The sequence below is a fragment of the Canis lupus genome, chromosome X (assembly GCF_048164855.1).
Source record: "Canis lupus baileyi chromosome X, mCanLup2.hap1, whole genome shotgun sequence".
NCBI lineage: Eukaryota > Metazoa > Chordata > Mammalia > Carnivora > Canidae > Canis > Canis lupus.
The window spans coordinates 111,072,864-111,094,665 of record NC_132876.1 but is presented as its reverse complement, the minus strand read 5'-3'; the positions used below and the strand labels follow the sequence as shown (position 1 = coordinate 111,094,665).

The 21,802-nt window shown below is 43.8% G+C and overlaps 1 protein-coding gene and 1 pseudogene across 14 annotated transcripts in view; one reads left to right on the top strand and one right to left on the bottom strand.

Annotated features, from left to right (window-relative positions):
* The window catches only part of RAI2 (retinoic acid induced 2), a 388,421-nt gene that overhangs the window by 132,328 nt on the left and 234,291 nt on the right, over positions 1-21,802 (bottom strand). The window contains exon 1 of one of the 14 annotated variants that reach the window (XM_072817161.1): positions 2,628-2,800. The exons of the other annotated variants lie outside the window; for them this stretch is intronic. The gene's annotated coding sequence lies outside the window, so the exon portion shown is untranslated. Of the gene's footprint in view, positions 1-2,627; positions 2,801-21,802 lie in introns of those variants that run through there. 14 annotated transcript variants of the gene reach the window in all.
* LOC140628568 (protein Mdm4 pseudogene) lies at positions 34-4,502 on the top strand (annotated as a pseudogene).

Below are 21,802 nucleotides of genomic sequence, written 5' to 3'. Positions count from 1 at the left end.
CTTATGTGTCTAGCACTCTGCTAAATGTTTCACATGTATAAACTCATCTATTCTCCTGACAACTTTGAAAGGTGAGTGCTATTATCATCTCCACTCTGCAGATGGAGAAACTGAGGCACAGAGAGACTAAAAAACATGTCCAACATCATAAAACTATTAAGTGAGATAACCAGGATTTGAACCAGGCCATCCGATGCTCCCCCTTAAGCATGCAAACTGTTCACCATAGTGTATATCATGTGCCACTGTTACTACATTCTACCTACCGTTATTACTGATGCATACGTGCACATATGTGTGGACATACACACACACGCACCACGGCCAGGAAGTGAAGGGCCATTGCCTTTGTTAGGTGCACAGAAAGGGGTTAACCGTGGGAGTCTTTCTTTGTGCTTACTTGGAAACAGTACCTTGAGGAAATGGACATTTGGGTGGTGCCCATACTTGGGGTTACCAACTTGTCCCAGTTTTCTTGGGACTTCCCTGGTTTGGGCACTGAAAGTCCCACGTCCTGACCGCATGTTTTGTTATTTCTTCCCACTGAATACACAAGGGGGCATTGTAACCATTCAGTCGTGCATTCTTCAAACATTTATTGAGCGCCTAATCAGAGGTGTGATTGCTGCCCAAGAACCTAGCACTGAAAATGGGGTGGAGTGACAGAAAAGCGAAGAACTTTCCATCATACCCCCATCAGAAGGAGTAAAATATATATTTCAATGTATAAACACTTACATGGCACTGACTATGTGCCAAGCACTATAATGAGAACCATCCATTTTAGCTCATTTAACCCTCATAAACACCCTGTACCATAGTTACTATCATTATTGTCCCCACTGTAAAGAAGTGGAGGCAAAGAGAGGCTAAGTACCCTGCATATGGCACAGCTGGCAAATGGCACAAAGAGACTTGAAGCCAGGCAAGGCCCCCATTGCTCCAGAGTTCATGCCTTGAACTGCTGTGGTAGGCTATGAGAAAAGGACCTGAACCCCCTCTAGAACTCTGTGAGCCTTCAGCCTCTTTCCAGCCCTGCTTAGAGGCTTGTCCCTAACTCAGCAGTTCTCAACCCTGAGAGCACATTACAATCACCCAGGGAGTTGAAAACGTAATACTGATTTCCTAGGACCCCGCTTGCATAGATTTTGATGCAACTGAGCCACTTTGACCTGGACATCAGGATTTCTTTTTAGATTCTTTCTTTCTTTCTTTCTTTCTTTCTTTCTTTCTTTCTTTCTTTCTTTCTTTCTTTCTCTCTTTCAGGGAGGGAAGGAGGGAGCGGGAGGGAGGGAGGGAGGAAGAGAGAGAGGAGAGAGACAGGAAAGTGCAAGAGTGAGCAGAGGGAGGAGTAGAGGGAGACAGAGAATCCCAAACAGACTCCACGTTAAGTGCAGAACCCAATGAGGGGCTCGGTCTCACCACCCCAAGATCACAACCCCAGCCGAAATCAAGAGCTGGAATCTTAACCAACTGAGCCACCCAGGCACTCCATGGACATCAGGGTTTTTTAAAGCTACCCTCAAGGATCTAATGTACAGTTGGGTCTGAGAACAAAGTGCCCCCCCTCAACAACAAGTTGGGCTGAGTCTTCTAATCTAGAGCTTCTTAGTGCCAAAGTGCATCTTGGTCAGCTAAGAACTTGATTAAAATGCAGATTCTGATTCAGTAGGCTTAGGGTGGGAGGACCAGAGATTCAGCATTTCTAGCCAGCTGTTTGGGTGCTGATGTTGGTTTTTAAAATCACACTTGGGGTAGAAAGAATTTTGAGGTAAAGTGTAGTCTATAGACCTATTCAGTTAGAATCTGCATTTTGATGCCCATTTGAGTTTGAGAAGTCCTACTCAAACCCTGAGCTCCCCACAGGTTCTGGGAATGGGTTTCAGATGTGCCAAGGTATTGCCTTCCCTCAGCTCTTCGAAGCTGGGTTGGTGACCCCCAGGGTGCAACTGCAAACAGCCTCACTGACCCCACGTGTATGCAAATATTACATTTCCCAGATGACCATTGTGGAGATGAGTGGGGAGTCCTACTCTAAAAGACTCTTGCTACCCCCCTCTTCCCTCACACCTCCAGCAAGCCTTTGCTCACACTGTTTCTCCCACCCCGGTAGCCTTTGACCAGGCTTACCCAATTTCTGAAGGTCAAGCTCCTGTCTTAATTCCTCCTCTATGGAATCTATTCCCATTTCCACATGGCCATTTCAAACCAACAGACTTTTTTTCATATAACAAACACCGAAAAATATTACCTATGTGCCAGGCACTGTTCTAAGCCCTTTACATTATTCATTCATTTGTTCATTCATTTAATCCCCATTTTACAGGAAGGGAAACTGAGGCACAGAGCAGTGGAATAAGTTGCTCAGTCACACAGCTAATAAGCAGCAGGGTCAAGATTCCAACCCAAGTAGTCTGGCTTCAGAATCACTACAACAAACCACAACGCTGAGATTCTTCTCATTGGTGCGGGACTTACAGAAGAATTTGTAAATGATGGAGTGTGGACAGAGAAAGAAGATGTATGAATTTCCTGTGGCTGCCGTGACAGACTACTACACACTGGGTGGCTTAAAACAACAGAAATGTATTCTTTCACAGATCTGGAGGCGAGAAGTCCAAGCTCACATTGTTGGCAGAGTCGTGCTCCTTCTGAAGGCTCTAGGGAAAGATCCTTCTTTGCCTCTTCCTGGCTTCTGGTGGTGGCCAGCAATCCTTGGTATCCCCTGGCTCGTAGACACATCACCCTAATCTCTGCCTCCATCATCACATGGACTTCTCTGTGTGTCTCTCTGTGTCCTCTCTTCTGCTTGTAACGACACCAGACATTCCATTAGGGCCCATCCTAATTCAGTATGGCCCCATCTTAACTAATTATATCTGCAAAGACCCTATTTCCAAATAAGGGCACATTCCGAGATCCCAGGTGGACATGAATTTGGAGGGGTGGAGCAGACACTATTCCACAGAGTATGGAAGAGCACAAAGATGGTTTCAGGACAGGAAGTGTCTCTTAACAATCCTCAGCTACTATTTGTTCCAAAATGCTGCTGAAGCTTTAGGACCTGTGCCCAACACTTTGCAAATTCATCTACGATGTAGCAAGCCATGGAACTGCTGTAAGTTTTGGTCAACAGATGGCAATTTCTTCAGTGTCAAAAGGACATCATTTAAAAACTTCTGCCCACTGTTCAATATCTGATTGTGCCTGTGGGTTCTCCCCAGACCAAATCAATCTAGATTGATTTTATGTACACAACAGGTACTGTCGTACGCAAAATTGAAGATTTTGCAAGTGGCAGGTGCAAAGGTGAAATGTGCACTGTTGGAGTGGCCATGCATTATCTAGGCTAGCATATAATGGTGAAGCAGCCTTTGCTAGCCTGTGGTGATCTTTCGGGTGAGCTACTTGGACATTGGAGCTTCCCTATGGACTATCCAAGCCTTCTCTATGATAAGCTAAGAAGGAATCTAGTCATCAGCACTCCAGGGCCACAGCATAGACGTTCCAAGCCAAGACCAACTGAAGCAACACTCAGAGGAAAGTTCCAGCTCTAGGGAAAGAGCCAAAGAAGATGTTATCCATACTGTCTACATCATCACATCAGTGCCAAACTCCTAGAGAAAGAGCTAAATCCTGCCATTGTTTCAGGCACCCGGCAGGACATGTGGGGTTTAAATGAGGAAGTATTAGAGCAGGTAGGTGCTGGGGTAAAAGTAAAACAAGTGAAAAAAATCGGGAACCAAGTGACAGAAAGGTGATCGAAGTGGGAAAAAATGACCCTGAGGACTCTTATTTCCTGAAGTAATGACAGTGGTGGTGAAGCTGCTTCTGAGGATGAATGGTGGTATCACTGAGTACACGAAAATGAACCCTCCAAGCCACAGGTGCTGCTGTTGCTGGGCCCTGGACAATAGTATTCAGACTGTTCTAAGTGAGCCCATCCTTCCTTCATTTCTGTTATCACTGCCATGCCTGCAAAGAAGGAAAACGAAGGAACTAACGTCCCTTACTGCCATGGCGCCATTTTGGCTACCGTCATTAGAGTGGAAAATCTGTAAGAAAAGGAAGAAAAATCCAAATTTCCCAATGCCTGCAGCTCAGTGGAATCCTCATATTTGGCTGCCAGTTCTGAAAGCCCAGAGACCATCTCAAGCACAAGAGAACAATCAGATGGCCTTACAGAGCAGAGACCAGATACACAAAATGGGAAGAACTGACAAAATGTCTTGATGCCCTGTAGCATGTGCGAGAAGTGGCTTCAAGAAAGAAATATTCCTGGAAGAACAGGCCACCTTGTCACTTGTTTCCACTGCACCAGAAGATTAAAGAAGCCTGGGGCTTCATGCCCTCTTTGCAAGAACATTCAGCTGTTATTAAGGTTTTTATGGCCTAGCTGGATGGGCGAGTTGCAGAGAAATGATAACCAGAGCCAGGTCAGGGATAAAATTGCCAGTACAGAGCATCTCCACTCAGTGAGACCCACTGCATCCGTTCATTGATTCATGCAAACGTCTATGTGCCAGGGCATTTTCCCTTCTAAGTTCATACGAGATTTGAGAGCAATGCCTTAAAACCAGGTCATCAATCTGGGGGCTCCATTTACACGGAAAGTTACTTTAGTTACTACATTCATTCTTCCTCTAAAAAAGAGGTTCTGAGAGGGAGCAGTTACGGAGACAAACCGGAAAATACATCCATTCACCACATTTTCTGAAGATTAACTTTCTCCCTAGTTAATTTGCTTCCCCACTTTTCACTTTTATTCTGTTGGAGGATGCTCTTTGGCATAAAAATCCAGGGTGGCTGTGAGAAAAACACTAAAACTAACGAGAAAAAACACAAATAATATGACATGTTATTGATCATTTACCTTACAGTCAAGTTACATGGATCTGAGAAGTCAAAAGAAAAGATAAGAAGCTTGAAAAACAAGAGATTTGTTCCATGTATATCCCAGAACAATGGCTATCAAGTTTTTTGCTAACATACCCCTCAAAGAACTTTGAAAAACTGTATACTCTTTTCCACATTAAAACAAAAACCTGAGCTATAATAATTATACAATAAAACCCACAGATCTTAAAGGCTCCTTTCCAAGTTCTAGGCATTTGAGTACCCACTAACCCAAAACAAGCTATAGAACATTTCCATCACCTGACAATTGTCCCTCTGGTCCCTTTGCAGGTAACCTCCCATTTCTTGACTCTCACTCAGGATTAGTCTCCCTTCAGCACATCTTTATGTTGATATCTAAATTCTCAAAATATACTTTCTTGCTTACAAAGGAAAAACTAATCAGCCAAAGTTTTCCACAGTTCTTTCGTGAGGAATGATTGACAGGGCATACAAAATCACTGTGTATATTATTCGTAGTCTGCAATATGCAGAATTTTACCTAAAGATGGCTACTTCTCACACTTTGGGCCCAAGTATTCTCTCAGACTTTTCCATGTTCTTTATTATGTCCTGAATGACATAACCTCGTCAGTATCAGAACATGCGCAACTATGAGTTTAGTGCTCTGAGTGAGCCAGTCAGGCCAGCAGTGCCCTTTCGAGAATGTCATCTTTCTAGAATGCTGTTTCTCCTGACAACAGTTAGTAAGGGGAGGTAGAAAAGTTTGTTCCCTGACGCGTTTGATCATTCAGTTGGCATCTGTCAACACCTGCCCTGAACCATTGGATAACTGTGGGTGAGATGTTTTATGGCCCAGCTAGACTGAGGTATAATGACAAAGGAACACAACTTGGAAGACCTGGATAAAAGACTCAATTCTGCCATTATTATGTGGTCAGGGACAGATTCTTCCAACTTTCTTTTTTTTAATTTTTTTATTTATTCATGAGAGACAGAGAGAGAGAGACAGACAGAGAGACAAACAGACAGACACAAGCAGGCTCCATGCAGGGAGCCTGACGTGGGATTCGATCCTGGGTCCCCAGGATCACGCCCTGGGCTGAAGGTGGCACTAAACCGCTGAACCACCCAGGCTGCCCCCTCCTTCAAACGTTCTGAGCCTCTGTAGACTGTCAAACAGGACTAAAACCCACCTCACTGGGACACTGTGAGAATTTAGGTGAGAAGAGTAAAAGTGCTTTGTAAAATGTCAAGTCCTCATCAGTGAACTCTATCACTATTCTTTTAAACAGGAGCTAATTCTTGTACCTCTTAGCATCCTTGTTGAACACTGCATGCAGGAGGTCTTAACAAGTATGTGTTAACTGAGTGATATATTTGTTTATAGTCAATAAGAATAAAGGGTTGTAAACGTTATTGCTTAGGGAATCAAAATTTTACAAATTAAATTCTCAATGCACACATATAAATATAGATTTTTTTACCTCAGCTTAATATGCATACATAAGATATAAGAAATAAGCCAAGTTCAGTTTTTAAAAAAGCAATCTGCAAAATTGCATCCCTTAGTAATCTGTACATTTGTATGCAAAATTATCACTACTCATTCTTTTCCCACCAGGAAAGTTAAGCAATAGCACATGGTGTAACCTCTCTTTGGAGCATCCATTTGCTATCCTTAATCACGTTTGCAGTTCTCCCAAGAACCGTTTCAAACATTTTCACACTTACATAAATTGTAAAGCTGAGAACAAGAAATACTATTCTGGTAAAGAAGAGGCCATAGTTGATTTTATGAATCTAGATAATTAATTAGTCCACTTAGCAAACCAGTGTAAAGTCCCACTATGAGCCAGGTATTCGGGAACAGGATATAAAAACAAGGTGATGGTGGGGGTTGCTAGCCAAGATGGATCAGCCCCCACTGATTACATCTAAGAACTCCAGACAAGATATAAAAACAACAACAGCAACAACTGACAGAAGACTAATGGGAAGCAAATAATAGCAGGCAAATGGGGGAGGCAAGTCAAAGAAGTCATTATGGTGGTGAATTTCCTGGGATTTTACCCCCTCTTTTATTTCCCAGTTTTGACCCCTTGATGGTCCAAGTTGCAGAGCTGTTCAGCGGCTCTACAGATCATGGCCCCTGCCTCCCGTATACCCTAAGTCCTCTCTACTCAACTGAGGGGAAAAAGAGGGAGAACCATATGTGAGAGGTTTTAATGGGCCAGGCCTGGAAGTGAGGCAAATCACTTCGCCCACATTCCACTGGTCAAGACTCAGTCACATGGTCATTCCTAACTGCAAAGGAGGCTGGGAAATGTAGTCTAGCCATCTGCCAGAGGAAAGTAAAATATAGATACTAATCAGCACTAAAATAGCACTGAGGGGGGCACTTGACGGGATGAGCACTGGGTGTTATACTATATGTTGGCAAATCGAACTCCAATAAAAATTTTTTTAATTTAAAAAAAAAACAAAGGGCAGCCCGGGTGGCTTAGTGGTTTAGCGCCGCCTTCAGCCCAGGGCATGATTCTGGAGACCCGGGATGGAGTCCCACGTCGGGCTCCCTGCATGGAGCCTGCTTCTCCCTCTGTCTGTGTCTCTGCCTCTCTCTCTGTGTGTCTCTCATGAATGAATAAATAAAATCTTAAAAATAAATAAATAAAATAAAATAGCCTGTCATAACTGCCCCAGTACACAAAGGGGTGTGCAGGGATCTTTGTGGACACAGCAGGGACTTCCAAACAGAATGGGGAGACAGAGACCAGAAAAGGCTTTCTGAAGGATGGGACCTGAGTTTTGCAAGGTAATCAGGAAGGTGAAAGGAGGGGCATGGGAGGAGACCACAGCATGTGCAGAGATGCAGAGGCAAGAAACATACTGATGAATTTGAGAGACCTCAAGTGATTCCCTCTTCCTTGGGCAAGAGCTGAATGCAAAGAGAGCCAGGAGATGAGCCTCAAGAGGGAGGGGGGAGCCAGGATTTGAGCCAGAAAACTCTGTAACATCATTGATATATTTTAAGCAAAGGTGTAATAGAAACTGGTTCCCAATTTAGAAAGAGCCTGGTAATTGTGTAGAGGGTAGCTGGAAGCAGTATAGGAGTTAGGAGACTTTTGTCATGGTCCAGGCACAAAGCAATTTGGGCTTGAAGTTAGCAGTGGGATACTGTGACGGGATCACATATAAGATCTGAGACATCCATGAGTCAAAACTCTTAAGACTTAGTAACTGATTGAATATGATGATGGTATTTGATATTACAAAAAGAGTCGAGGAAATTCATTTGTTTCATTCATTTAACATATTTACTGGACATCTACTGTCTGTGTTCCTCTAGGTGCTGGAGATACAAGAATGAATAAACAAGCAAAGTTCCTGTCCTCACAGAGTTTACATTCTGGTGGAAACTTTTAAAACATCAACAAGTAAATATAAATTTATACCATGATTATGTTTAGCAAATAACCTGTTGTGTTTGAGATGTCCTTGTGGAACATTTGTGTGAGGGTTGTTTAACTGCAGGTTATTTCTATGAGTCTGTTGCTCAGGAGGGAAGCCTTGGCCATGGATGAGGATTTGGGAGTCACCAGCACACGACAAGAAAACCAATACAAACTAGTACAGGGAATTCATGGCTCAAGACAGCAAAAAGCCCCGGGTTGTTTCTTCAGCTTCAGGCATAGCTGGGTACAGGCTTTTAAATGACAGTATTGGACTTCTTTTAATTAATTTCTTGGAGTCTCTGGGGCATGATGGCCTCTGGCAACCCTAAAGTCCCCAGCTCACATCTATTCATTCAACGACTCATCCGAGATTTGTTTTGGTTTTTGTTTTCTGATAGCTTAAGCAGAAAAATCTCCGTAAAGTCTATGATTGATGCATTGGGGATTACATGTCCATTCTGGAACCAAGCCCCGTAACCTGGAGTTGGAAGATTCTGCTTGAACATGCCTGAGTCATGAACCCAAACCTGTGGCAATGGATGGGACAGGGTCAGCTCCATAAAACCCACAAGTGTATTCCTCCAGGAAAGACAAATTCTGGTACTAGCTGGTAGGGAAATAGCTGCTGAGCAGGCAAAGACCAGAATGTTCTCTATAGGTGGAAACTGAGGGTTGGGTATTAGTGAGGTCACCCTGGGAGAACATACAGAATGAGAAGCCAGAACTGATGTCAAAATCCTGGGAAGTATGACACTTATTAGCTAAATAGGAAAAAAAAAAAAGATGATCCTGCAAAAGAGATGCAGAAGAAGAAGCCAGAGCTGTAGGAGGAGATCCCGAAGTCAGGTGATGTCCCAGACACCAACGGAGTGAGTCTCAAAAAGAACGGAGTCAACAGTCACAGAGGAGCCAATGAAAATGAGGACAGGAGGAGATATGACCTGATACCTTGACCATAAAAGCCCATGAGTTAAAGCTAGGCAGTGCTCCTTGGAGAACAGAAGGTGCTATTAAGGAGAAATACAGTAGACTGTCTGGGAGGAAGATCTGGGAAGTTCACGAAATCAAATGGCTCTAACTGTCTCAGCCTCTTGAACTGAGAGGCATATCCAGAGGATCAGGAAAGCTGTGGGATGAACATGAAACCCCTGTCTTGACCCTCAATTCTACGCAAAAAAATTATGAGGTGGATCACATTATTTCCATGATAGAACAAACATATCTATATTATGGGGCAGGATGCAAAATCTGTGGGATTTTTTTAAAGATTTATTTATTTATTTATTCATGATAAAAAGAGAGAGGCAGAGACACAGGCAGAGGGAGAAGCAGGCTCCATGCCGGGAGCCCAATGCGGGACTCAATCCCGGGACTCCAGGATCGCGCCCTGGGCCAAAGGCAGGCGCCAAACCGCTGAGCCACCCAGGGATCCCATCTGTGGGATTTTTAAGTTAAAATATTAAGCTTTAAAGAGATTTGTACTTGCAAAGGATCCCTTCAGACTATACTCCCAGAGTTGTTCCTTGCAGGGAACATCCCTTCCCCTCTGGTTAAAGGGGGGGGAGTAGGTCTTCAAGTAGAAAAGAATGGGAATCATGACTATTTGTCATCTGTACATTTGCCTGCTGCCCCATTGGTAAGTAGGATGTTTTAGGACAGATCTGCTCACAAATAATGATAATAATGACTATAACAGGCACTATTCTAAGGACTTGACCTCGGTTATGCCTCACAACAACCCCTTGAGATGCAGTATTATTATAATTGCTCCTGTTTTAAAGATGAGGAAGCTGACACACACAGAGGTTAAATAACTTACCAAAGGTCACACAGCTCCAGATTTAGACCCAGAGGTTCTGGCTACTACTACTACGCATACTGCAGTGTTCAAACCCATGGTTTCCACGTGGTACGCTTGTCACACCATACATTCTTTTTTTTTTTTAAGATTTTATTTATTTCCTCCTGAGAGATGCACAGAGAGAGAGGCAGAGACACAGACAGAGGGAGAAGCAGACTCCCTGCAGGGAGCCTGGTGCAGGACTCGATCCCAGGACCCTGGGATCACTCTCTGAGCCAAAGGCAGATGCTCAACTACTGAGCCTCCCAGGCACCCCCGCACCATACATTCTAACCCTTGTATGATGGTCTGTAAGTGTTTAGAAGAGGCAGGGCTGGGGAAGCTGTGTCCCACCCCTGCCCTAGCCAGCTCACCGACTGGTGATACGATGGACATGCCACAGAGGCACAGAAGCCCTACTCCCCACACACCTTTGTACTGGTAACCTTGGAACCATAGGAATTTGTTAGTCCACTGAGTGACGTTTATCTGAACCCCACGATTACCTTTCTGTTTGGACTTGCACTTTTAATCTTTATTGGTGTCAATGCATTCCCCACATGAAAGAATAATTTCAAAGGTGCTTTATACGATAGCTGGGTTCATAAACATATTGTAATTTAAGCTTTTCATACCCTGAGTATGAAGAGAAAAATCTGCAATCACCTGGTACTAATCTGTTTTCCTTGAACGTATATGCATAAATTACTTTTTTGCATTATTTCTGAATAATAAAAAGGTAGCTCGAGCAGTATATGAACCCCCCATAGCTCCGTCATCCAGCAACAACCATTTACCCATGACCAATCTCACTCATTTCCTAAGTAAAAGCCAACTATCGTATCATTTCATCTATAAATACTTCTGGGCATATCTCTAAAAGATAAGATGGATTATTTTTTAAACATAACAATATCAGTCCACATTCATATTTCCATAAATTATTTTGAAAATTTTGCTCGTTCTATAGCTCCATACCCCTTAATTATTAATTTGGTTGCTTTTGTTATTGTTGATATGATTTTGAAATTTTTTTTATTATGAAAAAACAAACTCCAAAATGTAGAGAAAAGAGAACCCCTGCACCTATCACTCAGCTTCAACAATTATCTATATTTGGTCAATCTTGCTTCATTTACTTTCCCCTTTTTATATCCTCCTTTCACTGGCTGTTCATAAAGCAATCCCCCGATGACATTTCCTGTCATTGGGCATGCATTCTTAGCTTGGTTGGTGGCAAGAAAATGTCGAGGTGTTCTCTGGTAGGCATTTATATATTTATTTAATTTCTAAATCCCTGAAAAGGGATTAGATTAAATGCAATGTTTTCAGTGGATCAGATAAACTGCCACTTGGCGTTTAGCTGTTTCCTTTTTTTTTTTTTTTGAGTAATGTTTAAAATAAAACCAAATTATAAACAAATGGCACTAATAGTCTATGACATGAATACCAAACAAAATATTTGTGTCATACACCCTCTGTCAGCTGTGCCCAGATCTTTAAAGGTACACATTTTTCCAAGACTAATTGAATAAAAACTGAAACGAGAAATTTTAAGCCTGATTATAATTTTGAAAAAGAAAGAAAAAATATAAAGAGACACCATCAGCTGGTTTAGATTGGAAATGGGGCCTGAATGATGACACTCCTATTGGCAAACCCCTGGCTTCCTCTCACACTCCTAGGTTTTAAAATCCACTCGTTTCCAAACAGCTCTTGGAAGCCCTTTGAGAATGGTGCGTTTCCTTGCCTAGGAGGCAGAAAAAGTAGTTCAGGCTTTGAGGTCTCAGAAGGTAATCACACAGGTCATGATTTGTTGAGATTTACCAAGATGACCTTGTTTTATCTTGTGAAGACTTACCATGAAATCCATGGCAACACCCACGATAACTGTGAAATCATAGTGTGTTACCATATTGCTCCTTCTGTGGTTGCCACCACAAGCAAATGACAAATGACAGCCATACTGGCTTATACACCACTAAAACCCCAGGGGGGTAATGAAAGCTTGTCATGGGTTAGGTCAAGCACCAGCAAGAGAAGAGCTGTCGAGCATTTTTAGCGCCAACAACAGAAAATCTGGGCAAACAAAAAGTAATTGGCTAAGATTATAAATGAGTTCAACTCTTTTGCAGAAGGTTTGGCAGTACCTATTAAAATTAAACATGCACATACCCTATAACCCAGCAATTCCACTTCATGGCGCTAGAGGTCAGGACAGTGCTTACCCTGGGGCAGTGGCTAAGGGGGGCAGGAGTGAGCCTTCTGGGGCTCTGGAAATATTCTGTCTTGATCTGATGGGAGTCACATGGGTGGAGACAGAGGTAAACATTCATCTTTAAACTGTACACTCCGTATTTGTGCACTGTCCTGTGAGCTATACCTCCCCCCCCCAAAAAAAAAGTAATTCATAAAAATTCCAAATAAAGAGGCTTTTGCAAAGTGCTGGCAATTTAAGAGGACCTCTGTCTCTGAATCATGACAAAAGCCTGTGTTCGCCAGGAACTCATTAGAGCTCTCCAGGTAGAGAACCTCCAATCAAATAGTGGAGGTCGAGGTGTCATCTCTACTTTCCCCTAAGACAGTAGGTCTCATCCCTTTCTCCACGAACCAGGGTCCCAATGAGACAAAGACCCACCGTTCCTAGAAGGGCATTGCTGTATTTATGGGCACTGATGTACGCTGTACCTCTCGCACTTGTGGACAATTCAAATGGCCTTTCTTTGACAAAATGATTCCAATGGTTGATGATTGGGTTGCTTCTGAATCACCCTTCTCAGCAAAGCCAAAACTGTCATATCATATGCCAAGTTACTTTCTAAAATTAAATTAAATGGCAGGCTCTGCTGGTGTTGCTTAATATTTGCTCTTAATTATATTGTAGCCTCTGCCATTTCACAAGGCGTTTGAACACCCTTTGATTATTCATTGTTCAGTTCCTCAGGTGCACCCATTCAGCAGTAAATCACTGAGAAACCACCAGAAATTTCTATGCTGATATGTTAGTAGCCAAGCAGGGTAATTCTCCCGGGTGCTTATGCCTGGTAAGCACTGCTTGCACCAAGGTCCTCTCTGTTCAGGGATTTGAGAGAAACGTTAGTTAAGGGAGGCAGATCTGTACCCCAGGTCTTATACCTGGGAAACTTTAATGGGCTCCTGGTGAGCCCAGCATCAAGAGACAGGCTCTCTTAAATTGCCAGCCCCTTGAAACGGAGGCAGACCTATCGTAAGGGCATCAGGCTGTCAGTGGATGTGGTTTCCAGTCTATGATGAGAAAATGGGTGAGAACAACAACAACAAAAACCCACCAAAGTTTAAAGAGCACAAAAGAGCATGGGATCAAAATATGGATAAATCCAAATGCATTTTCTAGGTTAAAGTGGTTTTATGTTTGTTTATATGGAGGCTTACAAAATGTGATAGTATTAATGCAAGAATATGGCTACAATTTAGAAGGAATTGATACTAAATTGGGAAACAAAATGACGTTACATGTACCAAAACTGAACACTACTTTATTATTCATGACTTGGTATCACAACCTTATGGCAGCTTTTAAATATGAAAAAACCTGTGAAGATATAATGAATTAAAGCTGTGGAAGTTTTATAGAGACAAAAAAAATGTTCTGTATTTCAAGGCATTACATCCCCTGGATATTTTTATGATTTTAATTCAAGGGTCAGATTTTTATGGTTGGGTAAACGGTCGAGAAAGATTCCATCAGCTGCTTTTCAATTATTATAATAGGGGGAAACACAGTATACCTTTGCTATTTAAAAGATTTTTTTTTTAAGATCAGAACATGTGTTCCACTTCATGGTATCAACCACAGAGCAAAATGGCTCTAATTGGGAACATACTTGGGGCGAATGACTGGATTAAAATGACTGAGTTATAAATGTCTGAAATGTCTATTTCAGGCACAAGCAGGGGGAATTGGCATTAATTTCTAGAGTGTGCACATAATGATTACATTAGCCCACAGAGATGAAGAGTATATCAGCGTGTACCCTGGAGAAGAAATACCATATGAATAAGGAATGAGCCAATCAATTCTTTAGTGGGCGGCAATCACCGTGAGAAAGGCCTTGGCTGACTCTGCCTCTACCCTCCACCCCACCACCACTTAGCCAGCCCATTTGTCCAGAAGCCCAGTATGTTCCTCTGTAATATCCACCAAACCAAATAAAATGCTTATATTGGTACAGTGGAAAATGCCAACTAACCTTTGACTTTTGACTTAACCCCTGACCCACTGGACACCTCACGTTGCTTTTGGAATAAGTTGCTGGATCATAACCACTGAGATGCACAAAGAGATACAGATGTGCACACATCTAGGATCCACGTACACACATGCACGTATGCCTTTTTTCCTGCTCTTTCTCTCTCAGATGCTGACTCCTGGCCCCAACAGGCAAGATAAGAACAGCCCTCCCTCCCTTGCTCCGACCAATCTGTATGTGTGTGCGCGTGCCTGTGTGTGCGCACCTGTGCTTGGAGAGTATTCTAGGATGAGAGGAAACAATCTGAGTGGCAAAAAGCTTAGAGTGTGGGTGCTAGAATAAAGAGACAGTCACTGTCGGTGGGGACCCTGTCCTCATCCCCTGTGCATTAACCTTTCCAGTGTATGCTGACAGCGTCCTACTTCAAGCAGTGTCTTCAATTCTCTGCCTGAGGTTTTCTCTTGGCCTGAGAATGGAGTCACCTAGAGGAGCCATGGAATGAGCACCCCAGGAGCACTGCCTTCACTGGATATAGGATGGATGGAGAGGTAAATATGCCAGTGTCCTCACCCCTTAGTCGGGTCTAACTCCAAGGCATGATCTAGCTCACCTCCCAGAGCTCCCCAGCAGGAGTGCACCCCTGCTGCCCACACAGGCAGTAGGCTCCATCATATATTCTCCCTGCCGAGCTTCCCTGCTCCCCTACTGGAGCTTCAGATCACCTCCCAAATAAGCTTCTTGCCCTTAAATCCTCATCTCAGGGTCTGTGTCTGTGTGACCCAAGGTAGACCAGATATATTTGGACTCAGGGAATCGTGGCATTTGGAACTCAAAGACGTGAGTTTGACCCTTGCCTTGGCAATCTGCTCTCTGTGACCACACGTGTTACTTTGTCTCTCTGAGCCTCCGTTTCTTCATCTATAAAATAGGGATAATAGAACACCTTTGCTATGTAACAGTGCCCTTGGGCGGTGCAAATGAGAGAATGTATGTGAAAATGTTAAACACTGTATAGAGCCACACAAATACTCATTATAGCTCATGAGGATTGTCCTCACCTCCCCCACCACACGCCTTCTTTCATACATTTTATTTGAAATTATAGACTCACAGGAAGCTGCAATAATAGTACATAGAGCCCCATGTACCCTTCACGCAGCTTCTCCTGGTGGTGACATCTAATGTCATGGTAGCAGGGTAGCAAAACCAGGAAGCTGCTATCGGTACAGTACTGTTAACTAGACTACTGACCTCATTCAGTTTTATGCTTTTTAAGGACTCCCCAATCTGCCATTCTGTTTCTCCTCGGTGCTCTGGCCTCCACTCACCCTACTTCTAGTGATCTTTGAAGAGTCTCAACCAGCCACTTGGATCACTATATCTTAGTGTCTACCACATTAGACCAGGTTCTGACTTAACGCTTTCAATCACTGTCTTAAACACACTTCAAAACTGTGAGACGAAATTCTATTCCTTTTAATCTAAATCTTTCTGTTACTGCCTCTTGACCGACAACAGGTAGGCATTGTAGACGAAATCCCAAGAGCTTGGATCCCACTAAGCAACTTCCTGAAATGGTGAATGAATGCAACAGTTACCCAAAGAGGTGTTTCCAGTGATGAATTGGATAACAGTATTTTCATTAGAAGGTTAATACATTTTCTTTAGTTGTTTTAGAAGTCTTGGATAAATGCCTCCTTGTTTATTTGATTCATATCCTTCTTAATTTTTCAAGTTGTCCTGTCATCCCTTCCTTAGTACTCCTAGGACTTCACCTTTAGTGCCTGGAGAAAAAGTGGGGAGAGCCTTTTCTCCATCAATCCTCCAATGAAGAGAAGGGTCGTGGGGTCGTTCACAGTAGTGCCTCAGTAATCTCCTATACCCTCTTTGAATGCAACTGCTATTTCTCTCTGAGCAGATCATTTATCTCCTCCCTGACTGCCTTCTTGGTTAAAGGTTAACAAAAATGACATCCCCTTCAAGTTCAAACCCTTGGAATGCACAGACCCCTGCTGCCAACAAAGTCTTTCAAACCAAGGAGACAGAAAATGTACCAGGGCCAAGGCTCTGAAATTGCTGCCATTTCTGTCTTCCTGATGCCTATGGGTGTTGCTGACCATCCTTATCTTCTGAAAATGCTTTAGGATATATATTTTCAAGGACCAAGACTTGAACTAATTGTACTACTACTTGTAGTAGTACAGGACCTGTTGTCTAAGTGCTGGAGGCAAGCCTCTGTTCTTTTCTTGTAAGTTCTCTCATGGGGCTCTCACTCTCCTTCCTGGTTTCAAGGCATTAGCTCTACAGATATTATTCCCAAACTACCTCTCATTCCCAATCTCTCTCAAAAATCTGATCCCATATCCCACTTACCTGCAAGTCCCATCCTCACTGGCGTGATCACCATTCTCATAGTTGCCTGGACTCAAACTCTCAGGCTTATTTTACTCCTTATCAAGAAGCTTCTGGAACCGCCTGGTCCCAGTCTGTCATTCCTGTCCCACACAGCCAACACACACCAAGAACTCATGTGTCTAAGAAATGGGTTTTAGTGATCTTCTACCTTTGGACAAACCCAATAATGCTTTAGGAAAAGATCATAGGCCAATGCACAAGGACAATAGCCTGGTTCTGCTGAGCCCAAACCACAAATGAAACACTCCGACACTCCATGCCCAATCCCAGATCACTGGTTTTTGCTCCAGTTACTCTTCTTGACCAAAATTATGCCGCTGACTCTTTTCTCCACCTGTGAAATTCCACCTATGTTAAAAGGATCTGGACACTTCTATCCATGTTTGTAACCATTTGTTGACAGTAGTGCTATACCCCCTGCTATCGCTTGCTAATTTTTTATATCCCTTATCTTCCTCAACTACATTGCAAGTTCCTTGGGAGCAGAGACTGGGTCTTACTTTTCTGCAATCTCCACGGCATCTAGAAGTCTGCCTCATCCAGAGAAGTAGCACCACGTATTTCTCATGATGGGTTGATATTCATGTGTCCAGCGGTCCCGACAAAATAAAAGGAAGGTCGATGAAACCAATTCTTATTGAGCAGCTATGATGTGCCACAGCCTTCTCTAACCACCTAATCTAATCTAAGTGCCCCCCCATCTATCACATTATTCAGTTTTGTTGTCATCGTAGCATCTCTCGCTACCTGAAATTATCCTGTTCAGTTATTTATTCATGTAACAAATGCTTTGTTGTGCTCTCCAGATCCTTCTTTCAGGACTATGGTTCTCATTCCCCCAGGTAGTGGGAGTGATGGCTGCTGAGTGTTCTCAGCTAAGCATCCTTTCAAGAACTGTCCATTGATCACACACACCCCGCCCCCACACCAGGGCAGCCTGTATATCATGACTGTTAAAATGGGGGTAGAAAGGCCCACAAACCTGCCTCTCCTGGGGCAACTCTGAGGGGCTATGCTGGTCCCAGAGCTTCTGTGGGGTGGGTTGAAGCCTCTGTAACACCCACCTCTCCCTACCAGTCTTTGCTCAGTCCCTCTTCCCTCACTTGCCTACTGGTGGCATCCCTAAGAGCATCCATAATAAGCTTTCTGTATGCAGGTCTCCATCACAATCTGTTTCCAGGGAACCTGACTTAAGATGCCTTACTTGTCCATTGTCTGTTCTCACTAGAATGTTCCATGAGAGGAGGGACCTTACCTATCTCATTTACTGCTGGGCCAAGAATTTACTGCTAAATACATGACAGGTGCTAAAAAAAATATTTGTGGACTATGAATGAATAAACAATGGCTTCTATCTAAATCCCAGAGCTCTACCCCTCATTTTCCACATGAGAAATCAAGGACAGAGAGGCAAGTTAAATCTCCCAAGGATACACAGTTAGTCATTTGTAGAACCAGGACCATACTTGTATGAATCCAACATCCACACTCTTTTAAAAACCAAGCACAGCCTCTTGATGTCTTCATCACTGAGGGTTGTACCTTCTGCTTTGGCTCCTGTGGTCTGGCTGACTTCTTGGTGTACTTGGCTTGGAAATCTTGATATAGCCTTTAGCTCAGCTCCCTCTCTCTTCTTTCTCTTAGCCACACCACTGGCATCCTCCATGCCTTTCTGTACAACTATCCTCCTGTGTGTCCTTTCTCCTCTGATCCCCCTGACAATGTGTTTGTTCAGAGGCTAATTACTCTCCAGTTCAATCGCTACAGTCCTTACATGGGGACCATGGCCCTGTGATCTCATCAACTTCAGTCACCCTCAACATTCTCTTCCTTACCATCTTCTCCACCACGATCAGGGGCCAAGCAGGACATAGAATTCATACTAGATAATTTAAATGAAAACCAAAGAAAGATCAACACGCTGAAGTATGGGCAGTGCTAGGGGAACAAACCTAAATGGCGAGGCCCTCAGGAACCAGCAAGAGTGGGGAGCTGTTGCCAGTCCTAGGGTTGAAGGAATGAGGGAAGGAAACAGTGTTACAAGAGCCTGGTGAGAGCTGGAACCACGGAGGAGGGTTTTCCCCATGGGAGCTGTCATCCTGGAGGGGTGCAGACACTACCAGAGACAGGATGCCAAAGCAGTGAAAGAGCAAAGAAGAAATCTCCTGGATTTCTCTCCTGCCACTCAGAGCTCTTGATGGTGTTTTCCATTGGCCAACCCCAGCTGGATGCCAGGTGGCCATGGGGACCATGGGGCAGAGATTGGATCTGGGGGTCACAGGGGGAGGCAAAAGAGGGATCAATACACCTTAACTTACCAACAGAACAGCTAATTTTCATGTCCCACTAACACCATCCCATGCCTTTCCATTTGTAAAGGTGTCTGTTGGACATATCGCATCTGTCCGTTGGGGAGACCCCGGCTGCGGCACAGCCTTTTGTCCTCAGAAGAATGGAAGGAGCGGTGGGAACAGGGCCAGGCTGATTACATGGGAGCAGATTCCTTTGACAACCTCAAGAGGAAACTTGACACTTACCTCCAGTAGAAACACTGCCATTCTGCCATGGACACATCCACTTCACGGGCACTTGTTTCTGATACTTAGCATCTAGAGCTGGGTTAGGAAAGGTCTGTTACAGTTGCTAGAAGCTTTGCTAAAATTCATCAGATGGGGGGATTTTGCAGGACAGCAGGTGAGAACTGGGCAGAAGTTGCAAAGTAGCAGCAGCTCTGTTACGTGGACCGTGTTCTGCTTTTTAATCCTAGGCTTATTCAGCTCATGTGTCGGAAATTCTTACTTTTGCTGATGGCCAACAAATGTGGTAAGGGAAACCCAGGCTGTTAAAACGGCTGCTTTGCCGCCGAGAAACGTGCCAGTGCAGGCCCTGAATCAGCCTCCCTCCGACGGGACAGGGTATCTCTCGCTCGCTTGCTTGTCGTACCTCTCACTAGACTTGCGTTTCAGAGTTGCTCACAGACTGCCAGAGTGATGGTGATGCTGCTCTCAGTAAAGACCGCCCGCGGCACTGCTGAGTGATCCGTGGGCCTCTCGACGGGCGGCGTTGGCCCATTCTGTTTCCTACCTGCAGTGTCTGAAGCGGTTCCCCGGTGTCCCATGTGTACAGTAAGGCCGCATGCTAACGTGCTCGTGTTCGGTTCTGTGGATCTGTGAACAGCAGTGTGTCCTCTGATGGTCACCTGCCGGGGCACCTTGTATGAAAATAAAGACTTGTTGCCATAAAACAAGTCCTTTATTGGTACAACCAGAGCACGCTGCCCAGCCTGCAGGCTCCAGCAGAGGATCGTGGGGCGGCTGGGGCTGGGTGTGGTGTGGGCTGCAGTCATGGGTGGGGGATGGAGATAGGCTGGGAAATAGGAAAAAGAGACTGGAAACCATCCGGATAACTCTTCTTGCCTGAGCCTCAAGACCTCCTTGCACTGGGAGCCAGCTGATGCCTGACCAAATACCTAGGAGGCTCCCAAGGTAGGAGGGTTCACTGCTGCCAAGAGCGCCAGCAAAGATTATGAAGCCCTTTGAAACACAAATATCCTTTGATCCTTGCAATGTCCCCATGAGGTAAGTACTAGGACTTACCAACCCATTTTACAGATGAGGAAACAAGCTTAGAGGATTTGCGGCTCACCCAAGATCATTAGATAGCTAAGAAATGGCACAGTTGAAACATAAACCCAGATTTGTGAGTTCAAGCTTTTTAACCAAAATCCAGGATTCAGTTTCAGCACACGGTTAAGATGTATATTCTCTGGAACATCTCTCCATTCCTACCTTCTCCTCTTTCTGCACGTGCATGCACACACACACACACACACACACCCGCTACCCCATGTTTTCTTAATCCTTCTCATTAACTTTCTTTTGTCTTTGACCTTCTCTTGTGCTTCACTAATTCTCTCATCATCTCCTCCTTCCCATTAACTCAGGCCCATCAGCTTCTTTGTTAGTACCTCACCTCCTCGCCAGCTGCCTCTTGCCTCAAATACTGAAGTGTGGTGATGTCTAGTGCTGCACCATCCAATACAAGCCATTAGAAATATGGCTTGAATGACTAAAGAACTAATTTTTAATTTAATTTTAGTAAATTTAAATTTTAAAAAAATATTTTTTTATTTATTTGACAGAGAAAGCACAAGTAGGGGGAGAGGCAGGCAGGGAAAGAGGGAGAAGGAGGCTCCCCTCCGAGCAGAGAGCCCAAAGGGGGACTCAATCCCAGGACCCTGGGATCATGACCTGAGCTAAAGGCAGATGCTTAACCAACTGAGCCCACCCAGGCACCTCATAAATTTAAATTTAAAACTGTACTTGGAGCTTATTCTGCACCCTGTCCCCAGTGATCTTTAAGTGTAGGCTGTGCTCAGTGACTTGTTTCCAAGGAAAAGACTATAGAAAGGGAGAAAAAAGTAACTTGGGGTACAGAAATATGGCAAACATGACCTCAGCCAGATGATCAAGGCCCACATCACCAGTCATAAGTCATGTTGATAGCACATGCCATTGATACGATGTGATGAGAAAGGTACTTCACCTTCACTTCTGTGGTGTTCCTTCCCCCAAACTATCACCCCAGTCTCACCATGAGGAAAATAGCCACACCCCAATCGGGGAACATTCTTCAAAATACCCAACCAGTACTCCTCAAAACTGTCAAAGTCACAAGAAATAAGGAAAGTGTAAGAAGCTATCGCAGACCAGAAGAGACTAAGGATCCACGAATAAATATAATGAAGTGTCCTGGATTGGATCCTGGAACAGAATAAGGACATTCATGGAAAAACTGGTGAAGTGCAAAGAAAAACTGGAGTTAGTTAATAGCACTGTATCTATGTTGTCTTCTGAGTTGTGACAAATGTCCCACAGTAACCAAAGATACTAACAATAGGGATATATGTATTTGTTGTATGGTAACCTCTGTACCACCTTTGCAACTTTTCTGTAAAGGTAAAATTACTCTAATATAAAAAGCTCATTAAGAATTAAAAAAATTAA